The sequence below is a fragment of the Rhineura floridana genome, chromosome 1 (assembly GCF_030035675.1).
Source record: "Rhineura floridana isolate rRhiFlo1 chromosome 1, rRhiFlo1.hap2, whole genome shotgun sequence".
Classification (NCBI taxonomy): domain Eukaryota; kingdom Metazoa; phylum Chordata; class Lepidosauria; order Squamata; family Rhineuridae; genus Rhineura; species Rhineura floridana.
This window is the reverse complement of record NC_084480.1, coordinates 269,018,220-269,035,903: the sequence shown is the minus strand read 5'-3', so window position 1 is coordinate 269,035,903 and position 17,684 is coordinate 269,018,220. Positions and strand designations below refer to the sequence as shown.

The 17,684-nt window shown below is 43.7% G+C and overlaps 1 protein-coding gene across 15 annotated transcripts in view; it reads left to right on the top strand.

Annotated features, from left to right (window-relative positions):
- The window catches only part of NCOA2 (nuclear receptor coactivator 2), a 211,312-nt gene that overhangs the window by 36,505 nt on the left and 157,123 nt on the right, over positions 1-17,684 (top strand). For 3 of the 15 annotated variants that reach the window (XM_061601032.1, XM_061601041.1, XM_061601015.1), the window contains exon 3: positions 9,028-9,102. The exons of the other annotated variants lie outside the window; for them this stretch is intronic. The gene's annotated coding sequence lies outside the window, so the exon portion shown is untranslated. The remainder of the gene's footprint in view (positions 1-9,027; positions 9,103-17,684) is intronic. 15 annotated transcript variants of the gene reach the window in all.

Below are 17,684 nucleotides of genomic sequence, written 5' to 3'. Positions count from 1 at the left end.
ACTCACCTGTGAAGGGCCTTCAGTGGCATCCCCCAGCAGGTAGGACAGGATCTGAGCTTTCATTTATTTAATTTTTTTTAAAAGTAATTCTCTAGCCCACCTAGAAAGTAAGTTACGGAGCAAAATGGACAGGTATCCTTCTAAGCAACTTATGTGAAATAAGCTAGCCCGGCTGCTCCTGCCTATCAGTGTTATTGGCCAATGAGTGAAGCCAGAGGTGTGATAAGTCAGTTGTTTCCCTGGGATCCTAAAGAGCTGCTGTTTCCTCCTCCCTTTTAGTACACTTTTCCTATTTCTGTCTGTCTTTATATACTTTGCCCTTCTTTTTTCCCTAACAACCAGGATGCACCTTTCTGTGCTGTGTTTGCCTAGCAACAGGTAGTGCCTAGAAATTATTTTCTGCAAATACTATTACACAATTAAGTGTGAGTGAATGTTAAGGAATTCCCCTTCCCCCCTAAAACGCAAATGTGAAAACTTTTCAAAGAGGCTTAGGCATGTCATACAGCTGTATGGCAGGCAGAAATAATAGGCCAAGCCTTTTTAAATATGAAAATACAGTTTGGGGAAACACTTCACCATGATTACTCTCTGATTTTGTGTTATGCCACAACCCCCATTGCAGCCAGTTTGTGTTGTGCCTCACCCTCATGGCAGCCATTTTGAGACTGGTGTCCCCAAGACAATCTCAAAACTTGAAATGTGCTATCTTGTCCAAAAAGGTTTGCAACCCTTGTGCTACAAGAACAATCTAGTGTGCTATTACTTAACATTTATATAAGCATTTAATATAAGCATGTTATATAAGCATGTAAGAGGGACTTAGGATACAAGTAAATGTATTAGCAGAGAGCCAGTGTGGTGTAGTGGTTAAGGTGTTGGACTACGACCTGGGAGACCAGGGTTCAAATACCCACATAGCCATGAAGCTCACTGGGTGACCTTGGGCCAGTCACTGCCTCTCAGCCTCATGAAAACCCTATTCATAGGGTCGCCATAAGTCGCAATCGACTTGCAGGCAGTACATTTACACTTTTAAATATTAGCATGATCACTTTGTATTTCAGTGTTTTATATTTCCTCTTGGGATTGGAAGGCACCACCCCAGAATACTCAATAAAAAGTTCCACTGAAATTTAGGTTTGGATTGAGAGAGCCTTTTTTAAAACAACATTTTGGGCGGGGTCATACACTACAGACAACAGAGTCTTTGTCTTAGAAATATGTCAACCAATTCCTAAAACCTCAACTGCCCTGTGTATAGTTTTTGTACAGCAATACAAGCACTGTGTATGTGAGAAGTCTGTCTACACAAAAACATGTATTAAGCTGTTCAAGAAAAGTTGAGTTGGTATTTTTAAATCTTTTTAGAATTAGATTCAGAATGTGTGCATTCAGCAACAAAATTTTTGACCTGTAATTTCCAAAACAATTTTCTAAATACGCATGCAGTCTGTTTAGTTCTAAAACAGCAAATTCTGTCCCCAAGTAAGAAAAACGTAGTAAGTAAAATTCAACATTAGTCATATTCAGAGTAGATCCATTGAAATCAATGAACAAATTACTTAAGCCTATTGATTTTCATTTCATCCGTTTTGAGTATGACCTAATATTGGATTTCACCCCATTTTCTTTTTAAACTATGTGTACATGTAATTCCTGTGAGGTGTTGTGGCACTAGTTTAAATGTACAATGATAATTGTTTAATAAACTTCCCGACTCCTCCAGTGTAGGTTCAATTAAAGACCTTTGAACTGTATTGCTTGTAGCTCTCAAAACTGGTAATATTTTGTTTGCTCATATTAATCATTAATGGAACCTCTTACAGCTCTTGAAAAGCCCTAAGAGTTTACATTAGTTTTTAAGAACTAAAGCTTCTCTTACTAATTAGCTTCCTAAGCCAATTAGAAGATTCATTTTGTACTCCATTCAAAGCAATTTCATAGTTTGTTTAGTTTTAGCATCTAATGCTTCAGTTTACATTGTAAGTAATTATTTTAGCCCTGTGCTAAGGTCCTATATGGTCTATAAGCAAGTCAGTTTGTTTCTCCTTCCTCAACGGAATCCTCATTCAGCTAGCATGAAACTGAAAAATACACTCTCATCAAAAGCAAAATGCCTGTAAAAATGGTATTTAGTGCCCATAAGTTGTCATCCTTCAGGTTGTTTGAAGTTTTTTTCCAATCCTCCGTGGCACAGAGTGGTAAGCGGCAGTAACGCAGCCGAAGCTCTGCTCATGGCCAGAGTTTGATTCCAACGGAAGGAGGAAGTTGAATCTCCGGTAAAAGGGGTCGAGGTCCACTCAGCCTTCCATCCATCCGTGGTCGGTAAAATGAGTACCCGGCATATGGTGGGGGGTAGAGAAAGGCTGGGGAAGGAACTGGCAGTTCCACCCCGTATATACGGTCTGCCTAGTAAACGTTGCAAGACGTCACCCTAAGAGTCGGAAACGACTCGCACTATAAGTGCGGGGACACCTTTACCTTTAGCAGAAGCAGTCGGACCTAAGTACTCAGCAATCCAGTCTGTATGTCACATTAAACTTTAGTTTAAAACAAACAGTGGTTTAATGTGAACAAACAGCATGCTAGTGCATGCTGCTCAAAAGTTTTTACGGCATCCCTTCCATGCTCCTCCTGCTGCCGTGCTGTGCACAAAACAAACCAGAGTATGGCTTGTTGTGCTGTCTGAACCCAGTCTTGTGGTTTGTTTCCTCAGAAGCCATCCAGAGAGGGTCCACCCAAATTTTATGGGGCAAGGTGTTCCATAATATATTGGTATAGCCACAGGGAATGCCTTATCTCTTGTTATAAACAACTGTGCTTCCACCATAGGTAAGACACAGAAAAAGCCTCTCCATAGGCTGGTACAGGAGGAGGTGATTCCTCAAGTATCTTGGACTTGAGCTATTTGGTGTTTTAAAGGTAATCATTAACACTATGAATTGTACCTGGAAGCAGATTGGCAACCAGTGCCAAGACATTGTGCAATAGGTGTAATATTGTCCTGTGAGTGAGTACCCACTAACGTCATTGCTGCTGCATTATTGATCAACTGATATTTCTGAAGACTTCAAAGGTAGTCTCACATAGAGTGTTACACTAATCCAATCTAGATGTAACTACGGCTTGTGCTTCCTTAACAAGGTCTGAACTCCTCAGGAATGGGCATAGTTGGGCAAAAACACTCCTGGATTCAATTTGAGTATCCAAACTGTGAACTTGATTCTTTAAGGGGAGTACTACCCCAAAATAGGTTGAATCCCTGTTGTACAGTTCTTCTCTTTCCTGAGCAGGAGCACCTCTGTCTTGTTTGCATTAAGCTTCAGTATATTAGCACTCATTTATTTATTTATTAAATTTATACCCTGCCTTATGGCCAAAAGGCCGTCAAGGTGGCTTACAAAAGAAAACGAACATAACAATACATCAATAAAATAATACAGTTCTCAAAATTAGATAACAAATAACATTATTAAAGCAAATTATTGAGTAAGTGTTACTTTAAATACTTGTATATACATGTCCACAAGCCAAGAACAAGAATAATGCTGACCACTGTTTTCTTCGTTATCAGTCAAATTACTCGTCATTTCCACAGTCAGCTGGGTTCTTCCTTTTCAGATATTCAAATTCTTCAGTCCCCCAGGAATAAATGAGATAGGTTATGATGAAGGGAGGGGCCACCCGGAAAACCTGAGAATTAAACTGCCTCCAAACATTGAGAATCTTGATATTGATGGCGAACCGCTTGGCATTCTCCAGACTGCGGAATGAGAGAGCTGGGTGGTTCTGTGTGGGTGGGTGGGGGTGAGTGGCTCTTGAACGGGTGCTGGTTCTACTTGGCATTGAGTCCTACCCCTCACACGAGAGCAGGCTCTTTGCAAAACAGGATCAGGATCCTCTCCAGGATCATTCAGGCCCTTAAAGCCTCCAGGCACTGATTCAAAACATCAGCAGCTTTTTTAGTATTAGAATGACCTGCATTTCAGCAGCATTTTAATTATTGTCCCAGAATGCATCCATGGAATAATGGGCTCAAGTTACAGGAAGCCAGATTTTGGCTGAACATCAGGAAAAACTTCCTGATTATTAGAGCAGTATGGCAATGGAACCAATTACCCAGGGAAGTGGCAGGCTCTCCAGCACTGGAACCATTGAAGAGGCGGCTGAACAACCACCTGTTGGGTATGCTGGAAGTTGGATTCTTGCACTGAGCAGGAGGTTGGACTCTATGGACTTATAGGCCCCTTCCAACTCTATTCTATGATTCTAAAATTCTCCAAGTCCCTGGATGATCTTTCCCAGCAGTTCCATGTAGAGGTCAAACATCATGGAGGACATAATTGATCCCTGAGGGACACCAAGCACCAATGGCCAAGTTGTTGGAACACGAGGTCCCAACATCATCCTTTGAAACAATCCTTTCAAGGAAGGCCTGCAACCATCCCAATATAGTCCCATATTGCATTGATTTCAATATTCCAAAAAAAGAGGTGGTTGTTCCAGTTTACAATAAGTGTAACAACAATATTTGTGGAGGAATCATTCTAGGGCACAATGTCCCCTTTTTCTCCTCTCCCCCTGTATCAGTTAGCCTGCAGGCAGTACACCAGGCTTTTACAGGAAATTGAAGGCCTGTTTGTGTCTCCTATATCCCTATCCAGCCTGCAATGCAAAGATTAGGAAAATGGGGTTTCATTATGTTCTGTGCAAATATGGCAGCATGCAGGGACTATGTGTGCAGTGCTCTGGATCCACAGTTGTGTCCTGTGATGAAGCAGAAGTGACAAGCTAGAGGGTGATCTTAGAGGCCTGCACTGTCCTCCCATGTACCATAATGGTTTGCATATTACCTGCTTGCACCTCATTGCAGGGGAATATGGGGAAAACAGGGCTTCATTATGTGCCAGAAATTGCTTCACATTGAAGCACTACTCCTGCAGTGGATTGGGTTGAATCTAGATTTTTTCCTGCATGACCGAGTAGTTATAAGCCAATATTCGGCAAGCAGAAAGGAATCCTCTGTGCTTTCCTCTATAACACATCTCGAACAGAAGAAAGCACGAGGTTGCCATACAGGACTTGAATATACAGATTATTTCTGCCTTTCAACTCTAAAATAAGGTAAAGCTATAGTTCCAGGGAAGGAGGAATAAAGGCTATGGGAACTTCTACAGCTACACTTTGGTACTGCTCACAACACGATGTGGTTTTTATTATTATTTTTTACTAGCATAGAAATTGGACACTCCCACTATTCTGCCACAAAGAAAGAGACAAATGAGGTGATACTTTCACCAATCAAATTCTTGCAAGTTTAATTGTTTTTGGCTTTTGAAAAAATAAAACTAAAATCAGTAAATTGTGTGCACTTACACTCCACAGCATTAAAACGTACTGATTTTTCTTTCCCATTCCCCACCCTGTCACTTCCCTTTCCTTCTCAGGGACTAACAGCAGCATGGTTAGGTTTGGGCTGTGGCTAGGCTATCTGGAATTATTTTTTCTTTGTCAGCTAATGCATGTACAATGGATATTGTGACATTTGGGCAAGTGTAATATTTGACCAGACAACTCCAGGGAATTAAAAAAAAATCATCTTGATGGTATAAGTCCGTCTGACAAAAAAGCATATGAAAAACATAAGGCATGTACCACTGGGTAAATTAAAATCAGGAAAAAATATTTTCCCTGTATTTGAAGCAATGTGTAAACATTTTACAGACTTCACCTCTGGAACCACACAAGATCTTGAATATTCTGCAACAAATATGGTGTTATTTAGTGACCATCCTGGTTTCATAAAATCTTGTACAAAATTATAATCTATACTGGTGACTCTGTAGTCTAGTATGGCATTTTAAAAACTGATTATAAATGAATTTTATATGTATGTTTCATATGTAATTGGTTCAATGAACTTGTAGCAAAGAACTCTGTTTCAAGTCAATTAATTATTATTTCTTTGTGGTCTCTGCTTTTTCCAGTTCCTCAGTTTTGCAAAATGCAATTGCTACAGGCTGACAAATATTTTCACAGAGCAAAGTCAGAATACTTTGTAAGCACCATTGTAGCTCCAGCTGCATCTGTTTCCAAATCAGTTTAGAGTTCTGTTTCCACTGTGATCTTGCTTTCCACGCTTAAAAGTTATTGTAGCAGAGAAATAAATTCCAGTTTCTTCACATACACATTCCTCTTACTTCTCAGTGAGAAGAAGCTCCTTATCAACTGTAAGATAGAGGAATTATATAAAACTGCATTAATTGTATACCAGCAGGGAGCCTTGACTGTTTCTCCCCCTCCTAACCCCCAAATCAAGATGTGTTCAGGCTTCCTGGAGGGGTAAAAAGGGTAATGCAGACACAGAACATCCATAGGGAGAGCAAATAACCCTTTATAATATTATTATTATTACTATTTTAAAATTTAATTTGTATCCCACCCTTCCTCCCAGCAGGAGCCCAGGGCAGCAAACAAAGTACAAAAAAACTTTAAAACATCATAAAAATAGATCTTAAAATACATTAATACAAAACAGCATTACAATTTTTTAAAAAAAACAACCTTAAAAAGGGTTAAAAACATTATTAAAAAACATATTAAACAATTCTGACACAGATGCAGACTGGGATAGGTCTCAACTTAAAAGGCTTGTTGAAAGAGGAAACTCTTCAAAAGGCACCGAAAAGATAGCAGAGATGGTGCCTGCCTAATATTCAAAGGGAGGGAATTCCACAGGGTAGGTGCTGCCACACTAAAGGTCCGTTTTGTATATTGTGCAGAACGAACCTTCTGATAAGATGGTATCAGCAGGAGGCCCTCACCAGCAGAGTGCAGTGATCGACTGGGCATATAAGGGGTGAGATGGTCTTTCAAGTATCCTGGTCCTGAGCTGTAGAACCTTGAACTTGGCCTGGTAGCAAATGGGCAGCCAGTGCAATTCTTTCAGCAGCAGGGTGACATGTTGGTGATACCCTGCTCCAGTGAGCAGTCTCGCCGCTGCATTTTGCACCAGCTGCAGCTTCTGGACCAACCTCAATGGCAGCCCCACATAGAGTGCATTAGAGTAATCCAGCCTAGAGGGTACCAGTGTGTGGACAACAGTGGTGGAAGGGAGTTGCAAGGTGAGAATGCTAACGGGAAGGTTGAACAAGTCAAGAGCACTTATAAGAAAGGAGGCAGGAAGTAGGAATGCTTGTGAACCAGTTTATATCAAGAAAGGGCAGAAGGCAGCTGGTTTGTTTCTTGGAGATCTGTAGTTGGTTGGCAGTTCAGCTGGTGGCCAGTATGTATGAAGTAGCTGTCACAAGATTGTTTGACAGAGTGTTTGCACAAAAGGATGCTCAAGTAATACATACTTCTAATTTGTAATCTCTCTGCTGGATGAAACAACATGCAGAAGTTCCAGGTATAGCCCAGGTATCCAATCAAAAGGAGCTTGGATAATAATGCTGGGAATAACTTCTACTTGAGACATTGGGGAGCCATTGTCAGGAAAAGTAGACCTTACTGGGTTGGATTGATTTATTCATTTTATTTTTAATTAGAAGCATTTGTGAATTGCTTTTCCATTCAAACTGTGTACAACAAAACAAAAGGAAAAAACAGATCGCATAATTCAGCAGCAATAATAAGCAATCCTAAAACCAGACCTAGTCAGCTGGTACCTGCAAACATCTTGGAAAAGATCAATATTTTAAATTAACAGCATAGACTTCAAAGAGCCCCAGCCAAATCTCTTAAGGAACTTGGGCATTCCATAAAGTGGGCATCCTCTAAGAAGGACCTACTCTGCACCCTCATGGTACAGTGAGTGGGAGAAGGCACTCCCTTAAATATGAAGGACCTAGGCTGTTAAGGGATTTAAAAGTAAGAATTAGATTAGAACAAAGTAAGACTGAAAATAAATTCAGCAGGCTGTTAAACTGAAGTAATAGGGTGTCTTCTTCATAGTCTAGTTTACAGATGAGCTTCTGAACTCTAGCTTTTGAGTTTTTTGGGGCCTTCCCACTTAGACTGCCTTATTGTAATTAAGTTAGTATTGTTGCATGAATGATGGAAGTAAAATCTCTGTTAGCGAGGAAGGACAACAACCAGCCCACCAGCCAAAGCTGTAGAAAGAATAACGGTCCACTGCCACTCTTTGTACATCAGGCAGGAAACTAAAGCCAAGAAACATCACAAGGCTGCTCTCTCAGGAGTGTATGCCCATCAAGAACACTTAACACTCTAAAACCCCAAATCTCCCAATCGGCTAACTGACCAGGTTTCAGTTACAATTTATTAGCCCTCAGCCCATAGCAGAGCTCAAGCACTCTGCTCAGAACTTATTGCTGATCAACAAACCTTGGGGACAAGATTATGATATGCCACAGGATAAATCCCAAGGGGCAGAGCAGACATCATCCTAAGGCAGCCTCTGCTATATGTCAAATAGGGCTAGAACGGCAATACACAATTATTATCCAGTTCAGCCAGTCCAGGATTTCAAGCCATCAAGAGGCCCAGAAGTAGTATTGTTGTTAAGTCACTTTCCTTCAAATGTGTCCCAGAGTGACTTATAATACTGCTAAAACCAATCATAGCAATGTAGTAAAAAACTGTCTAAAAACACATCAGTACAGATAAAAGATCGGTCATATAAAACCCACCACACTAAAAGAGACACCAGTATGTGAAGCCCGTCAAAGTGAGAGCCAAAAACCCTGGTAAAAAGGAAGGCTTTTGCCTGGTACCTAAAAATATATGATGGCACCAGGTGTGCCTCCCTGAGAAGAGTATCCCACAGGCCGGGAGCCATTACTGAGATGTATAAGCAGTTACAGTCCCCGTTGAGTTCCGCATGCAGGTGGCCCTCCAGGGATCTCCACAGTTCTTGTACCACTGTCTGACTGGCAGTGGGGGATGTGACCAGAAGCCAGACTGTGCAGGAGCTATTGAGGGGGTAAGTGAAGGAAATGGTATGCTTTGCCTTTATCACCCTATTTAGGCTTTCTGCTGTTTGTTTGTTAAATCAATATGCAGGTAGGGGGACATGCAAGGGTGATCGTGCTCACACAGCTCCATTGCCATGTGTGTTGCGCTCCACAGCTCGAAGGGGTAAGTGCTGCAGTCTCTTTCAGCTTTGTAGCACCTTAAAGACGAACAACTTTACTGCTGCGTCTTCTTTTGTGTACTACAGTTGTATCTGGTGATGTGGACAGCCATAATGCATAATGCGTCTATTAATATTTACAGTTCCACAAGACTCTTTGTTGTTTAAATTCTCAGTTAAACTTGCATGGCTTAATTATATGAGTGAGCAGGAGTGTTAGAAGGCTCTTTCCCCCCTTAAGCTTATTTTTAAGTTTGTTCTTGGGTAAAAAAGGGAAATAAAATATGAAAATGAGAAATTGTGGTATGAGAGAAGCATTTGGGTGATGTTTGGTACAGGTACATGAGAACTTTCAGTGTATTTTTTTCTTTCTTTTAAATGAAGATTCTAGGATCAAAAAAGCTTGATTTAAAACAAGCTTTATTTATTATTTATCTATTACATTTATATATATACCGCCCCATAGCCGAAGCTCTTGGTTTAAGGCTTTTTCGAGCTGTAGTGACTGTAAATTAGGACACCTACCTTGTGTCCTGTGTAATCATTAATGTTATACAATCTCTCATACTGTGCTCACTTAGAACCTTGTCCATCATTGTGGGTCACTTACAGAGCAGTCCTATAATATACACTCAAAAGTAAGCCCCACTGTGTTCAGTGGTGATTATTCCCAGGTAAGTATGTATAGGGTTGAACCCTTTCTTTTTTATTTAAGTATGTATAAGTACATCATGGTGGTTTACAACATACAAAAACATTATAAAATTAAAAACCGATCAAAACGTCATTAAAAACAATAATAAAAGCATCAACAAATACTGCATTGGTTTGGGGAAAAAATCATGTTAAAAGGCCAGTCTAAAAGTTTGGTTATTAAGAGACTTCCGAAAGAAAGGGGATGGTTCCTATCGAACCTCTATTTGTAGGGAGTTCCAAAAGGCAGGGTCTGCTACACTAAAGGCTCAGTCCCTGGTGGAGGCCAACTGAACCTCGGGGCATGGGGAAACCACCAAAACTGCCCCATCAGAAGATCTTAGTGATAACGGGAGTTGGTCTTATGTCTGAGTAAGCATACAGATAATTGTGCTGTTAGAACACTAGCAGGATGTATACTCTGTCTATGCCTCCTGTTCTAATATTCCTATGTTCTTCAGGCTTTTTCCATATTTGCTCATAATCTTCTCTTGCACTTCATCTCCTGGCCGTGGGATACTTTTATTTTTCTGACGGGGAGGCTGAGTAAGTTGTATGACATGTGGAAGTAAAGACGCAGTAATCACTGACCCTTAGCTACGGTCTACATATGCTTTGTGCATGCTGTGCACATAGTTTGAACACAAACTTGTAGATCATGTCTTGCTTCTCACATGGTCGTGTCTTTGAATTTATTTAGTCTTTCTTTAATAGAAACTCTCCAGTGATCTCCCATCCGAGGGACTGATCACAGCCACAGCTGAGTAGGAGCACTTTATGCTGTGGCGTAATTGAGGTATGGCTTCTAAACAGTCTTAATTAGATCAGAGGTGGCTTTCATGAGAGTTGGAAAACATGAAAATGAGATTCTCCTTGTTTCCAAGTATTTAGCCATCATAATTTCTCTTTAACTATTTTTTGCGTTTACATTTTCATTGTTTTCTTTTTGTAAATTACATGAAATATAATTCAAGGACAGTGAAAAAAATCATGGTAAAATGGATTGCATTCCTAGGTATTTAATGATTCTATGGTTCTATGATGTTGGGGACTTACTGAGTAGCATAAGAAGAGAATACACATCTTTTAACAGGCTTTTAAAATAAATACGATGGATTACTTGAAAGAGAACATGGGGATTCTTACATTTCTGCCAATTCTTTTTTTTTTTTTTTTGCAAGAATGATTCCTTGGATAAAAAAAATCTAAGATCGGCCATGCTCTTTCTTGTCTAGTGTTACATATGTAACAACACTCTTGAGCTGACCCAGTCTCTTGAAGAAACTCTCACAATACACAGAAGCAAGCAGTTGACGAAGTCCTTTTGTTCTCTACTCCTTTCTTTTGAGTGAACTATTTTTTTTTAAAAAAGTGAAAATATAAATTGCTCTGCAAGTTGGGTGGCTATGTTCAGTGAGTCTTAATTTTGAAGAACAGGGACTTAGGAAGAATTAGGGAGAGTGGAGCTTAGTGAGGGAGTTCACGGCCTATTTCCAAACTAGAGGAATCCTGTACACCTTACTGGGAATGATCCCTTTAAATATTCTTTTGTGCAGGTTCTTCCGTTTTAGAAAACAGTATCTGCTTACATAGACCCAGTGTTCTATTTTTATTCTGTATTCTTTTTATTCATGTTATTCTTTACTGTGTTGTGAATTACTTTACCTATTGCATTGGTATCTCTGGTTGTGCAAACTTAGGGTAGATTTCTATGATAATCAGGTTTTCACATGATGAACTTGGTTGACTGAAATTTGAATCATGAGTCTTTGTTGTAAACTTCCTTAGTGAAAAGAAAACTGAAACTGAGTGAAAACTGTGCAGTAGGGCCCCACTAATATGGCGGGTTATGTTCCAGACCCCCGCCAAAAAGCGGAACTCCATCGTATTAGCAGAACACCGAAAAGCAGGCTGCTGAAAAGCAGGGCCCTACTGTAATGTGAACTGGTCAAGTAGATGCTGCTTTAGGCTGCAATCCTAACCATGTCTACTCAGAAGTAAGGCCCATTGTAATCAGTGGGACTTTCTCCCAGATAAATAGCATTAGGACTGCAGCTTTAGTTGATCTCATGATTTTTGTGTTTTGCTTTATTTTAGTAAAGTTTAAGGCAGCATATATGGGTATTATTCCATTGTATCTTCATAACACTCTGAGGTAGGTTAGACATCTAAGGCCCTCATGTTAGCTTCATAGCTGAGTAACTTTACAGTTGACAATGAGGACATTGCACTTGTCAAGGATTATACCTTGGCACAGTCATTAATCAAAATGGAGACAATAGTCAAGAAATCAGAAGAGGGCTAGGACTGCGGAGGGCAGCTGTGAGAGAACTAGAAAAGGTCCTCAAATGTAAAGATGTATCGCTGAACACTAAAGTCAGGATCATTCAGACCATGGTATTTCCGATTTTCCCTATGAGTCCGGCCATCACAAAGGGATTTAGCTCCACCTATCGTGCGAAGGCAAGAATGTCTTTGAAGTCAGGACTAGGGGCGTCAGGCCCCTCCCACTCTCCAGTTCATTCTTGCCTTCGTACGAACAAGATTGGAATTTCACATAGCATTTAGCTAAGTCTGGTATTTGTCTTTAAAGCCTTTTTTTTCTGTTTTGTGTTTAGCCTACTGAGGGTCCCCTCAGAGACCGCGGCTGCGGCTTTCTTCACCCTTCCCTCAGAGCTATTCAATTTATTTTATTTCCTTGACTGGGGGCTCCCTCTGAGACCGCGGCTGCGGCTCTCTTCGTTTTGGCAGTTTCTAGCCCCCCCCCGCTCTGTTGTATCCGTAGCCTGGGGGCTCCCTCAGTGACCGCGGCTGCGGTTCTCCTTTTTTGATCGCTTTTGATAACTTTTGACCCTCCCTCCCCCCCCGATCTGTTGCCGCGGCTGCAGCTTATCCGATCTCAGCGGGAGCTTGCAGCTGCGGCTCCCGCCGTTAACCCTTTGCCTCAGATCGCCCTCGCTACGTGGCTTAAATCCCACTGCGAAGGGCTTTACAGACCGCGACGGCGGCTCTCTCTGCGGCGGCTGCCGTTTTTCCCCTACCTGTTTTCTCCGGGGATTTTCTAGAGCCGCTACTGCGGTTTTCGGTGAGATCGTGCTGGGCAGCCCTTCCCCCAGTTTGCCTCCGACGGCCGCCATTGCTTCTTCTCTCTCCGCCATTTTTTCCCGCTCTTTTTTTCCGGGCGCCATTTTTTCTTTTTGATTTTGAATTTCCCGCCTTTTTTGTTCCCCTCATTATCGGATACCTCCCCTGCAGGCTATCTATCCGTACGTTTGTGTATATGTGCTGCTGACAAATTTACACACGGCTGATTTACACACATTACTGTGGCTGTAATCATAGTGGCTGAATTATATTATCAAGGCTGGAGCTCCAATCCTAGTGGGCTGGATTGTATTATCAAGGCTGGAGCTTTAATCCTAGCGGCTGGATTACATTATCAAGGCTGGAGCTTTAATCCTAGTGGCTGGATTACATTATCAAGGCTGGAGCTTTAATATCAGTGGCTGACTTGTATTAAATCTGATTTACATTGTATATCCTGCCCCCTCTGGGGCCGTGAACAAGCCAAAAACCCAGCCTACAGCACTAATCTGAGTGTGCCAACTCTAAAACAGCCTATATTATATTAACGCTGATACCTCAGTGCATTCTGCCCCCTGTGGCAGTGCATTTCGCCATCTGCCAGTGTATCCTACCCCCTCCGTGGTAGTACGCTGTGCCAGTTCGGGTTTTTACATCCTGCCCCCTCCGTGGCAGTGTACTGCACCCAGGTTTATATAAGATGGCAGATCAGCCAGACATGCCACAATCAGCCAAGCCACAACATCCTAACACGTCTAAGACCAGACATGCCAAAGCACTGGCTAAGACAAAACATCTTTCCAGCCATAGTAAACCAAAGCGCCCTCGTTATGTCTCTGTGCCAACCACCACCACAGCACAGACACACATAAGTGATATTTTCCATTCTCCTGCTACTGCCTCTGACGAGGAAGAGTTTGTTGGCTTTCCCGCTCACTGTTCGCCTAACGAACCTACCTCTGGCTTACTGCCTCAGACATCTGTTCCAATAGTTCACCAGGCACATACATCTCCCACATCTGGTCTGCAGCTGTCTCCTGATTTCCTCTCCCAACTCCAAGCCATGCTGGCTTTTTTCACATGAATGCAGTCACTACCACAAGTTCCTGCCATACCCCCACTCAACATGGACCAACGTGCGTTCCATGATGCTCATCCTTCCTGCTCACCAGATCCATTTGATGTAGCCAGAGGCAGATGTACGGACGAAGCCTCGTATGCGGAGGAGTCAACTTTCACTGACCATGTTGAAGGAGACGACTGGAGCAACTATTCAGATCATGAGGAGGATACATCGTATCGCTTGTTCAATACCTCAGATTATCAACCGCTAGCACGTAGGGTACTTCATACCCTTGGTCTCCAGACTGCGCCTTCAACTTCGTCCGCCCCAGCTATCAAAGGGGCCAAGGTCCTCAAATCCCCTGCACCTACTGAACACTACATCCCGGTGCCGGACCCAATTGCCAAATTAGCCTCCGAAGAATGGGCCCACCCACTCAAAGCTCGACGCTTCAAGAACCTGGCTGACAGACTTTACGCCCTAGCCCCAGACTTTGCCACCAAGTTAGATGTCCCTGGCATAGATGAACCAATCGCTCGCCTCGTTTCACGATCTCTTTTGCCCAGGGAAGGGGAATCCCACCTAAAAGACACTACTGAGCGTCGAATAGACTTCGCCCTCCGCAAGAATCACGAGGCCACTGCCCTAGCCATGCGTGCCTCCACTTCAGCCTCCATCTTCTCCAGAGCATCTATGATGTGGATGGATGACCTTCTAGAGGATACTAACCCTGATCCTGTCGCCTTCAAAAGAGCACTATTGAAATTACGTAAGACAGCAGCTTTTGTGGCCGATGCCACTTTGGATGCCACCCAATTAGGGGCACGAGCCATGACGACTCAAATAGTCGCTCGTCGCACCCTCTGGCTTCGCCACTGGCAAGCTGATTCGGCGGCCAGGCTGAACCTGTCCAAGGCTCCCTGCTCCGGATCTCTACTCTTCGGCGAGGAAGCTCTAAAGGCAGTTCTGGTTGATCCAAAAGATGCCCACAAACCGGTTCTGGCCACAGTCAAGAACATCGACCACAGGCCCTTCAGGCGATTTTCCTCCTTTCGTTCCAACCAGTCCTTTCGAGGAACGCGGCCAGGAGGACGAGGCCGCGACTTCAGACCCTATGACCCCAACGTATTCAGGGGCTCCTGGAACCGACGCTCCCAAGGCAGAGGTCAGTACCAAGGGCGCAGGGGCAACTCATCGTCCTCATTTAAGGGAGGCCCCCGCCTACTCAAGTAGTATTAACGTCCTCCCCATAGGCGGCAGATTACTTAATTTTGGAGATCGATGGCTGCGCCTTACTACGGTCTCCTGGATCAGGGACCTTTTCACTCATGGCTATAACATAGAGTTCTGGGCAACCCCACCAGACAGATTCCATCCTTCTCCTTGCCCAAGGACACCAGCCAGGCACAACATCATGCAGACAGCTATACATCACCTCTTGGACATAGCGGCGATAGAGCCAGTTCCCACAACCGAGAGGTCGGAAGGGGTATACTCCCTCCTATTTGCTGTGCCAAAACGAGATTTATCTTGGAGGGCGGTATTGGACCTCAAGTTTGTCAACCGTTTTGTAACATATCGCAGGTTCAAAATGGAATCTCTCCATTCCATTACCGAGAGTCTGCATGAAGGAGACTTCCTGGCTTCTATCGACCTTAAGGAAGCATATCTCCATGTGCCCATTCGCATAGCCCACAGAAAGTTTCTTCGGTTTGCCTTTGGCCACCAACACTTTCAATATAGAGCGATGCCATTTGGCCTCTCCTCTGCTCCAAGAGTGTTTACCAAGGTGCTACTCATCCTAGTGGCTTACCTTCGGACCCAAGGGGTTCATATCTACCCATATTTGGATGATCTGCTAATACGGTCCAAGTCTGAAGAGCTGGCTCAGCATCATTTAATGATCACCCTCAATGTTTTGCAGACCTACGGCTGGCTTGTCAACTTCGACAAGAGCCAGCTCCAACCAACCCAACGCCTACTACATCTTGGGGCAATGTTGGACACCCTGCAGGCAATGGTCTTCCTGGCTCCAGATCGCATCACTGCCATCACAAGCATTGCAAGGTCCCTGATGCAACAAACATCGGCAGACGTCATGCTTCTCGCCAGAGCGCTCGGGATGTTTATCTCCACAATCCACATTGTGCCCTGGGCTCGAGCCCACACTCGGCCCCTTCAGTGGACTCTGTTGCCTTTTCAAAAAGACATTGCCAGCTCCAAACATCGCAAAGTTCGTTTGAGCCCCGCACTGCGCCTCTCCTTCCGCTGGTGGACCAAGGTGCAACACCTCTCCAAGGGCACGTCGTTCAGAGAACCCCACCGAACCGTTGTAACCACAGATGCCAGCCTCATAGGTTGGGGAGCCCACTGCAACTCCCAGTACGTTCAGGGGGTTTGGTCCAACGCAGAGCAATCTCAAAGCATCAACTGGCTGGAACTAAAGGCTGTCCAATTAGCTCTATGTCATTTTCAGTCTCTGTCCCCTTTGCATCATGTGCTCATTCGAACAGACAACACGTGTGTAAAATCACATTTGAACAGACAGGGGGGCACCAGGTCTCGTCCTCTGCAGGACTTAGCCTCCCTCATATTTGTCTGGGCAGAACAACATCTACAATCCCTGAAAGCAGAACACCTCAGAGGGATTTGGAATGTGACAGCAGACTGGCTCAGCAGACAACAGGTCTTTCCGGGAGAATGGAAACTTCATCCAGCCATTTTCCATCGTCTCCAGTGTCGGTTCGGCGTCCTCTCAGTCGACCTGTTTGCTTCCAGTCGCAATTGCCAGCTTCCCAGGTACTTTGCCCGATACCTGGACTCAACAGCAGAAGCAGTGGATGCTCTAACAACACCGTGGCCAGACGGTCTGTTGTACGCCTTTCCCCCCATACCATTGTTAGCCAAGACCTTGAGGAAGGCGCGAACCGAAAGGGCACAGCTGGTTCTGATAGCACCATTTTGGCCACGCCGACCGTGGTTCTCAGATCTTCTGGCAGTGTCAATGATGGATCCTTGGACACTTCCAGTAACGCCAGACCTCCTATCCCAGGGTCCAGTACTGCACCAGGACCCTACTTGGCTCAATCTAACAGCGTGGCATTTGAATGGAGACATTTGAGGTCAGCTGGACTGTCTGACGCTGTGATTTATATTATTTTGGCCTCAAGAAGACCATCTACCACTCGCATTTATCAACATACCTGGGCGGCTTTCTCCAAGTGGTGTCAGTCCCACCACCACGATCCATCCCAGGCCAATGTACATCAGGTGCTCCAATTTCTCCATAGTGGCTTTATGATGGGACTTCGACCCAACACTCTACGTCGACATGCGTCTACTCTGTCATCCATTCTCTCAGTGTCCTCTCCTGGAGATCATATTTCCTCACATCCGTTCATCAAACGTTTTTTGAAGGGAGTCTCCCTACGCTCTCCGGCTGTTGTCCATCGGTTCCCCTCATGGAGTTTGCCTAAAGTTCTGCAGGCTTTGCAACGCCCTCCATTTGAACCAATCAGGACTGTGCCCCTACGTATACTGTCCTTCAAGGTCCTGTTTCTGATCGCAATCACATCTGCCAGGCGTGTTTCGGAGTTGGGCGCATTGTCTTCTGCTCGACACCTCTGCGTCTTCCATAAGGACTCTGTTGTGCTGAAGACTGATCCTTCCTTTCGTCCCAAGGTTGATTCAGTTTTTCATTGCAACCAGGACATTGTGTTGCCTTCCTTTTGCCCGAATCCTACCCAT